We start from the raw sequence: 10,552 nt of genomic DNA, 5'->3' as shown, positions 1-10,552 counted from the left end.
TCCCCTGGGCAGACTCTCTTTTTTTCAATCAGTTTTTTAAAGAATTTGTACCTGCCGGGTCCAAGCTCTGTCATCCAGACAGATTCCTGTCAGCCTCAACTCTCGCGAGCAGTGCAGAGCATTACCATGGTTATGCTCTGACGGCCGCGAGAGTTAGACTGTGACTTCTGTGTACAGTGCAACAGGAGCATGTCTGCCGCGGAGTTTAGCAATGCCGGGATTGAGTGTCCCGGGACTCCCAGATCCCCTGGGCTGTCTCTGGTCGTGTCTGCTTGATTAAGATCGCACCCTCCAAGACGTTATGCAGTAAGTACCATTGGATATTTTTATGATATCGGCGTATAACATGCACATGCTATTTTCACTCTGTTTTCAGGGTTAAAAAGTGTGTGTTATATGCCGATAAATACGGTATATATATATATATATATATATATATATATATAAAATATTTGAGGGTTCTAAGTAATTTTCTAGCAAAAAATACTGATCTAAACAAAGGTAAACAAAAAGTGCCAGAAAAGGCTTAGTCGGCAAGTGGCTATTCTCACAGCCACTGGTAGCAGCCCCATTCCTAGATCACCCTCTAGTGGCATTGTGGTCCACTGACCTGAAGAGTTCAGTTCTGGTGTATGCTGGCCCCTGTCTCCCAGCTGCCAGTAGGTCCCAGGACTTATGCTGGTCATAGATGTTTTTTTTTTTTCAGTCAGCCAACCTGGCTTGCCGAAAGAAAGAAAAATAATTAATAGATTTTCCCCACCCACACAAGTGAGATGAATGGAGGAATACTCCTTACTGTACTATTGTATTCTGACAGCAGTGAATACATTGACCAGCACTTTTTGAATTAAAAATGTCCAACGTTCTCATTTGACAGAAGTCGATTGTTATGCCGCGTACAGATGGTCATTTTTTGTGATGAAATAAAATGACATTTTAAAAATGTCATTTAAAATGATCGTGTGTGGGCAAAATGTCATTTTATGTCTTCTGAAAAATGACAAAAAAAAAATTCGAACATGCTCGAATTTTTTATGTCATTTTTTAAAATGTCATTTTTTGTGTCATAAAAAATGATCATGTGTGGGCAAAAATTACGTTTTAAACCTGCACATGCCCAGATGCAAGTTTTGAGACGGGAGGCAAAACTACCATTCATAATGGAGTAAGCACATTCATCACGCTGTAACAGACAAAAAAGCACGAAACGTCTTTTACTAACAAGTAACCAGCTAAAAGCAGCCTCAAGGCGAATAGAACTTCCCCTTTAGAGTGCCGTCACTTTGTTCATCATTTTTCAAAACGATGGTGTGTATGCTACATCGTTTTTGAAAATGAAGTTTCAAAAATGTCGTTTTTTTTCATCACTTCAAACTTCATTTTTTTTCCATCGCAAAAAATGACCGTCTGTATCCGGCATTAGAGTGAGGCAGGAGCAGCAATAGATGAATCATAATTAATCCAGTCCTTGCTGGAGCGTTAGTCTGTACCTGGTGCTGGCTGCTGGGAAAGTATTTAGCTCCTCCTCAGTTATCTCTCAGTTCACCAGCATTCTATCTGTTTTCTAATTTACTCTGTTTCACTGCTCTATGAATTAGAATTTCTGATCTTAATTCTGATAACCTGTACCTGTTACTTGTTTGCCTAATCTCTGTTATCCTGATCATGCTGCCCCTATCTGCTTCCTTTATGTTTGATTTTCATTTTGGCCCTGTTTATGAATCCTCTCAGCATTTTTATTGTATCCCAGCTTGACCCTGCCTTGCCCCTATTCCTCTTGCTTTGTACAACATTATACTTTGGTTGTTTTTAGGGAAATAGACAGGTAGGTTTTTACTTATATATTGCTCAATAAGCTGTTAGATTTCATTTTAGTTTAGCTTGTTCATTAGTCAGTTAGGTTGCTCTCACTGTATTCATGTGTGTCTCATTGCTGTTTATATTGGTTGTTATGCTTATGCCATTTGCCACAATTGTTGTGTTCTTAATAAATGTCCTAACTTCCAAAAAAAATTAAAATCCCTGCCCATTTCCCTTTGCATGCTCAGAAAAGTTCTGTAAATTCTGGACTTTAAAGGGATGTAGATAGATGGCTTCAGATAAACAGGTAAACTTACATAGTAGGATTTGTTTCAACATCTGTGTATCACAATAAGGCTTGTCACTTCTTTGGGTGACAACCACTTGACAACCACACCAACAAAAAAAGCCCCAAAGCAGAGGCGCATCCAAGATGGTCATGTTGTCTTGGAGCTCTGCACCGCAGCTACCAGAGTGCATGAACGGGCACCTCCACCACGCCATTCGACCCCGGGAACATCCCAGGAGATGCCTAATGTCTGTGGCCTCCGCGAGAAGGGACCTTTCCCAGCAGCTAGGCTCGGCTGTACCGAGTCTGGGCCTACCAAAGATGGCGGCCGCACACACACACCAGAAGCATGCACAGCGCGGAAGGAATCCATAGCGGACCAGGACAACAAACACGCTGCCAGTCCACTGCACGAGAAGAGCACAGTGAGTACCCCACTACAGACACCACACTCTCCATCTTCCACAGAATCTTTATTAGGAAGGTCAGTGAGGGGCCTCAATCTGACTCCTATGGAGGATCTTTTAGTCAGCCCCGAGTCATGGGGGCAGGAAACCCACAATAATCCCCTCCCTCCACATGATGTCCCTTATATGATGGCAGCTTTCTCTCAAATGCTAGCTATTGCAGACAGCAGCACAGATCACCACCTCGATCAAAGCTGACCTCCCAACATATTGAGGAAAAAAAATAAGTCTTGGAAAAGAAACACTGACCAAACAGTCGCTAAAGTTAACCAGAACTCTGCCAGAGTTCAGGACCTTAGGCCGCGTACACACGGTCATTCCAAACCGATGCTTTCTGTACTAACCATCGGTTTGGACCGATCGAGCAGCGGGTCATCGGTTCGATTTTAAAGCATGTTTTAAAATTTTGGACCGAAGGACAACAGACCGATGCGCTACACACGATCGGTTTGGACCGATGAAACTGAACCTCGGTCAATTCTCATCGGTTTTGTCTGACCGTGTGTACGCGGCCTTACTGATCAATTAAAAACAGCTATATCAAAAAAATTGACAACCTGGAAAACAGGTCTAGATGCTACACCTTCAGAATCCGTGGCCTCCCTAAGTCAGATAAAGAAGTGTAACCGGCGATCTGCGTGTTCATCAAGGACTTATTTCCTGACATCCCAGAGCACCGCCTGGAGCTGGACAAAGCACATAGGGCCCTCCAACCAGTACGTTCAGACAGCCTTCCTTGGGACATTATAGTCAAACTGCACTTCTATGCGGTAAAAGAGCGGGTGATGGAATCATCTCGTAACTTCTCATCTTGGGGCATCCAGTACAGATCTTTGCGGATCTCTCACTATACACAATCCAAAAGTGGTGCTCTTTAACCACTTCAGCCCCAGACCATTTAGCTGGCCAAAGACCAGAGCATTAAATATACGTCACTTAGCCCAGCCGTGCCATTCTGCAGACGTAAATCTACAGGAGCCAGTCGGGAACCAGTTAAAGGTTTGCTGCAGGTTTTGACTTAAAAAGAAATTGCATATAGATGGGCCTTTCCTTTATGCCTGAACTTTTCTTACTGGAATAAGGCCTACAACTTCTCATCATTTAGTGAATGCGAGAGATTGCTCTTACACCTTGGCCCGATCACCCAGGAACTCCCACAACCACAATCTTCTTCCAAATGACCATCCCCACCAAGCCCCCTGACTCCAATTTGGCAGAAACAACAACCCAAGAGGTCAAAGGACTCTCACCTGCCGTGATGACGTTTTCCAGACCGAAGAGGCTGCCCATCCTCTCAGATCCCTTGATCTGATCTTTGGAAACAAATCCACTCACTGTGATGGTTATCACACTTTATTTAGATTGTTGACTGGTTAGGTTGCTAATCCCTCAGGAGTCCCTCTTTGGGCAAATGAAATGGATAGGTTTGCACCATTTTTATGAATTCTGCTAGTTCGTTAATTGCTCACCCATATGCTTTAGAAGAGAACTGATATCTTAATCGTAACACAACAACTACCACTGGTTTTGATTAGGGAAAGAATCATCACTATCCTACACGATTTATCCTGCAGCTTTCCCCAGCGCATGGATTCTCTTTGGACTCTGATATTTTCCCTCCACAGATTATTGGGTGGGCCCTCGAGGCTGCGTTCTGGCCCTGCTCGACTGGCGGCGGATGCCCCCATGCATCTCAATTCATGGGGTTTTCACGCTGTTGGTGGGGGGCGCTAGTGTGGTCCCCAGGGTACGGCGGATATTTTTAAGTTACAAAAAGCAAAGCTATGTTATCATTAAATTTGTAGGTCTTTTCCAGGGTGGGGTAACTGGTGCGGTCACAATGCGCCTGCATCTGTTTTCTAGAAGTGTTTAACCATCAGAGACAGATTACCTCCCCCGGTTTAGGTGGAAGTTTCTTTTCATAGGGTTAGGGTTGAGAAGTGGCCGGTCCCTTCTCTTCTCCTTCTTTGCTAATGCTTCCCCTCTTCTCTACTTCTCAATCCTATTGGATATGAAGCAAACAAGGTTGATGTTAAATCCTTTAGGGGTTGAAGATGTCATCTCAAAGATCCACCAGGATTCACGTTGGCTAAGGGTCTTGATTTTATCTGACTCCCTCCAATGTTTGTGATACTTCTCTATTCCCCAAAAACTCCTCCGGGTCTTTTATTATGTAAATCTCTAAAGTGTCTAGAAAGATGGTGGTTCTTAAAGTCTATTAAGATAAATTTGTGAATGTGCTCATTAAATCTTTTAGCTAGTTTTCATTTAATCCTCCTTATGTACTGGGATTTATATGGACATTGAATACAGTATACAACCCCCTCTGTGTTGCATATAATTATATCTATAATTGTATCCCCCTACCTCTTATAACATGTATAGGGAGACACAAGCTATGTTACCTGGAGGGACTATAACAAAATGGAATCTACATTACAGTCTATGGGAACATGCAGCGGGCTACAAGAAAATGGAACCCATATAATTCTAATTGCCATTCACTATATAAACCCCTGGGATGTCATTAGGTTCTATTCTCCTTGAAGAAGTCAGCAGGCACAACCAGGAAGGTGATACCCTGCTTGTTAGTTGCTACCACAATTATCAAAGAAATAATTCTTAAGGGGTCTGAACACCCTGAATGTGCTATGTATGTGGTCTGAGTGAACCAGAGCTAGTGCACCAATAAAATGTGAGTTTTATTTTGTTTTTTGTTTTTTATTAAAGATGATTCAGCACTATGTCAGCTTTTTTTCATTCCTCTGTGAGCACTATCACTCAGGATTGCCACAGGATATACTGAATGTACCTGTAAGGATCCAATATCATCTAGGATTACTAAAGAATATACTGAAAGTACCTAACAAGGATTTAATCACCCACTAGAGGATTTATATACCCCTTTAAGGGGAAGGCGCATTGGGGACCCTTATCAGGTCTAAAGTGGAGGTGAGTGCATATGTGTGAAGGTGGAGGGACACATGTTTGCTTTTTTCTTTTGGACTTTGTTATGTTATACAAGTGTATTTAGCACTGGTTAAAATGCACACAATTTTTATACATACGGACACGGATATCACAGTGGTGTTATACTGCAATCAGAAAAACAAACAATACGCCTCTAAGTGCAGAAGCATAAAACTTTTAATATCCCCTAAAGGGGTTAAAAACACTTACAAGAAAGTGGATGAAATAGGCATGTAGCAGGTAAGTGCGTCCAGGAGATGTTCCAGTGGCAGGGCAGTCCCAGTCTGTGATGATAAAGCTTTCAGGGAAGTCCACGAGATAACAGCCGACTTGTGTCGTAAATGTTCAGAGGACACAATAACACTGGAGCCTGGGGATGATGTCAGAGGAAGCGAGACAGAAACCAGCATGGAACACAAACAGGAAGTGTGTCATAAAGGTGCCTCTATGACACACTTCCTGTCCACTGCCTGTTTGTGTTCCTTGCTGGTTTCTGTCGCACTTCCTCTGACATCATCCCCAGGCTCCAGTGTTATTCACCTTCTGCACTTAGAGGCGCCTTGTTTGTTTTTCTGTTTCCATTAGAGATTGCTTGTCTCCCTGAGTGCTGCCTAAAGTGTGTGAAGATTTGCTACCCTCTCCAACACAGACTTTATCTGTCAGGATTCAAATGCTTGGAGCGCCCTGGATATACACATTTTTCTGGTTATACTGCAATTGATTGTTGCTAATACTTTTTTGGTTTTAAAGTGACACTGACCTTGTTGTAATTAATGTGCCAATAAATTCTGTGTTATTCTTTTATAGAATTGTGAGTCTAATTCTTGTGTGCCTGCTGAGATTTATAGAAAGGTATACTGGTGGTGTCAATGAACTCACACACGGCTGGACAAGAGCAGAGAATCCAAATCTACCAGCAGCTCTGAAGAGGGCTACACAAAAAAGGCATTTGACAGCTCACCAGAGTTAAGTGGGGAGAATGTTATCTATTAATATGTCAATTTGTAAAAAGTCAAGCTTTACTGAATTAGGCAATGCCATTCTGATATAGAGTTGTTTAATATAGAAAAACAAGCGTCAAATGAGCTATTTAGTATGCATATACTGTATATTGGGTGATATACTGTAAGGTGATAAGCCAAGAGATTCTGCAATTAAATTGTTTCAAGAATAATGCAAACATGTGTTGGTATTACACTTGCAGAAATCCATTACAGAGGTTATCAAATAAGTAAAGGTTTGATGTTAAAACATATCTATATTCCAAATGATGGACTTTGTAAGAGCATCATATAATATATGCTATTGCTGCACTCTTTTTAAATAATACAGTTTTTTCACCTTTATTGTCATCGCTTTTTCTATCTCAGTGTTGCTGATCTCCTCCGATCTTTTTTCTGTCACTTCCTGTATACATGCACTTGCTTCATTGCAGTGGCGGCTGGTGCTCCAATTTTTGGGGGGGTGCAAACAAACTGAAAAAAAAGAAAACATCAATTGCCGCCACTGTGCCCATTAAACACAGCCAATGTGCCCATCAAACGCTGCTGGTTTGTCCCCTCAAATTCAGCCAGTTTGCCCCCTCAAATGCAGCCAGTTTGTCCCCTCAAATTCAGCCAGTTTGCCCCCTCAAATGCAGCCAGTTTGCCCCCTCAAATGCAGCCAGTTTGTGCCCCCAAATGCAGCCAGTTTGTCCCCCCAAATGCAACCAGATTCCCACCAGCCCGGCACTTACCTTCCTCGGGTCAGCTGTCTGCTCCACGCTCCCTCAATGTCTTCTCCTGCCCTCAATGTCGCTTCAGACAATCAGGTGACTGGTAACCAGACCCGGTGCACCTGATTAGCTGAGAGGCGGGGCAGTGTTAGGGAAGCGATTTCCTAACACAGCACTGTTTAACCTGGGAACACACAGCATGTGCGCCCTCTGGTTAACCATTTGGAAGCCAATTAAAGCCCGCAGGCTCTAATTGGGAAGCCTATTAGAGCATCTCGCTCTAATCAGGCCCTTCCAAAACACACCCACCACTGTTATCCAGATGGCCTGTGCTCAACATCTGAATAGTGGGCGGCAGAGGCAACAATACATAGCTTCATGCAATGCACAAAGCTATGTATTGTTGATTGATGGTGCGGAGGATAGAGGGGGCGGCGCTCCTGCGCTCCACTATGGACGCACCACCACTGCTTCATTGTCAGCTTCACATCATAGAATACAAAAAATAGGTGTGCTGTTCCTTTAACAACTGAACATTTCTTACAGTACATACCAAATGTACATATAAGTTAATGGAAAATGCCAAATACGTATATTTAAAGTGTGTGCTCCAACTTATTGTGCATAAGTGCTATAAATAAAATAAGAAAATCAAATTCATGTGTAAAGTCCACCTAATATTCCAAGAATAATGGGGCCCCCAGATCCCGCCCCCAACGTGAATGAGTATGGGGTGCATAGTACCCCTAACCATTCAACAAAAAAGTGTCAAAAAGAAATGAAAACACACTCACCGTTTTTATTAAAAACAAGAAAAAAAACAAGGGGGTAGATTCAGGAAAGAATTACGCCGGCGTATCCATAGATACGCCGCGTAATTCAAAAGCTGCGCCGGCGTATCTATTTTCTGTATTCAGAAAGCTAGATACGCTGACTGTAGCCTAAGATACGACTGGCATAAGTCTCTTACGCCGTCGTATCTTAGGGTGCATTCTGACGCTGGCCGATAGGTGGCGTTCCCGTAGTTGTCAGCGTAGAGTATGCAAATTGCATACTTACGCCGATTCACAAACGTACGTGCGCCCGGCGGTCGTTTTTTACGTCGTTTGCATACGTCGGTTTCGTCGTAAGGCTGCTCCTGCTATTAGGAGGCGCAGCCAATGGTAAGTATGGACGTCGTTCCCGCGTCGCGATTTTCAAATTTTACGTTGTTTGCATAAGTCTTTTGTGAATGGCGCTGGACGCCATTTACGTTCACGTCAAAGCCAATGACGTCCTTGCGACGTCATTTACCGCAATGCACGTCAGGAAAATTTAGGGACGGCGCATGCGCAGTACGTTCGGCGTGGGAACGCGCCTAATTTAAATGATCCACGCCCCCTACGGGATCATTTGAATTACGCGCGCTTACGCGGCCCCTTTTACGATACACCGCCGCAAATTACGGAGCAAGTGCTTCGTGAATACAGCGTTGCTCCTGTAATTTACGGCGGCGTAGCGTAAAGACGAGACGCTGCGCCGCCGTATCAGTGCGCGCCCCTACCTGAATCTGGGTCAATGTCCCCAAATGTAGATCAATCACGACACTGCTGGACGTGAAAAAAATAAAAAAACGCTCCACCCGCAATGATGATTGGAAGCAAAAATTCTGGCACTAGAGTTTCTGGGTTTCTGAGTAAATGCTAAACGGATGACCGGCTTTTAAATTATAGCCTATGGAAAATGTAGGGTACCAAAGTTTGTTGCCATTTTTGGTTGCACACATTTTAAAGTTTGACATGTTGGGTATCTATTTACTCGGTACAACCTCAATCTTTTGTTTTACAAAAAATTGGGAAATATGTTAGTTTTGTGTGCCACAAGATTAACTTTAGTACAAACCGTAATGCCGCGTACACACAACTGTTTTTCGGGTTCTAAAAAATGATGTTTTGGGTCGGGACAGTGTCCTGCTCCTTCCAAAGGATCTGTTTGCTGTGAGATTGAGTGGTCCCTGGCCGCCAGCACCTTCTGCCCATCCTCATTTTCTGGACCCCAGTCAGCCTGTCCTCCGGTCCTGGGAGATCTTCAGAGCTCTTCTGCCTCCAGGGCTATCAGTCCTTGCTGCCGATGCTGCTAACCTTCCCCACCAGACCCAGAATGGGACAAAAAAAAGAGGCCCAGGCATTTTAGACTGAGCGGTCCATTAAACTGGTCCCTTCCCCGCTCTCCATCCTGACAGATCCCCTGCAGCAGCCGGCGGAAGAAAGTAGACTGGAACCTTGCAGAGCTGTGGGGGGTGAGGGGGGTCAGGAAAGTACACAGGGGTGGCTGATAGCACGTTAGTGAGGCAGAGAGCACTGGGGGGGGGGGTAGAGAGCACTGGGGAGCCAGAAAGCCCTGGGGGGCAAAGAGTGTCAGATGTGTCGGATAATAACAGACAGATGTGTGGAGATGTGCACTGGGACAGATGTGGCAGATGATCACGGACAGATGTGTGCAGATGTGCACTGGGACAGATGTGGCAGATGATCACGGACAGATGTGTGCAGATGTGCACTGGGACAGATGTGGCAGATGATCACGGACAGATGTGTGCAGATGATCATGGACAGATGTATGCTGATATGCACTGCGACAGATGTGGCAGATGGTCAAGACAGATGTGGCAAATGATCACAAACAGATTTGCGCAGATGTTTACTGGGACAGATGCGGCATATGTTTGCTGGGACAGGTGTGGCATATGTTTACTGGGACAAGTGTGGCAGATGGCCATGGACAGATGTGCGCCAGATGTGTGCAGATGATCACATACAGATGTGCGTAGATGATCATTAACATGATCTATGCCCACGTGTGCCACATGTCAGTGCCACTTATTAATACACAACAGTGGCACCTACCAGTGGCCACCAGTGCCACCTACCAGTTCCCACAGTGCCCACATTGCCACCCAACAGTGCCCACAGTGCCACCTATCAGTGTCACCAATTAGTGCCTCATAAACAATGCTGTCCATCAGTGTCACCTACCAGTGCCCATCAGTGCCACTTATCAGTGCCCACCAGTGCCACCCATCAGTGCCCCCTATCAGTGCTCATCAGTCATCTGTACACAACAATAGGGCAGAGCTGGGCAGCATTAAACCTTCAAGGGACAAGGGAATTTAAACTTGGATAGTTGGCAAGTATGAGGCAGCTGCTTTGGGCCCCACAACCATGACAGGGCCCAGGGCAGCTGCCCGTTTTGCCCTGCCTTAAAGACGGCCCTGCAGTGTATGCTTCCTTACTAATCGTATATCTCTGGAATACCCTTTTATTGATTATTGAT

This window comes from Rana temporaria, chromosome 5 (assembly GCF_905171775.1).
Source record: "Rana temporaria chromosome 5, aRanTem1.1, whole genome shotgun sequence".
In the NCBI taxonomy this organism is placed as follows: domain Eukaryota; kingdom Metazoa; phylum Chordata; class Amphibia; order Anura; family Ranidae; genus Rana; species Rana temporaria.
Note: the sequence above shows the minus strand (reverse complement) of the source record.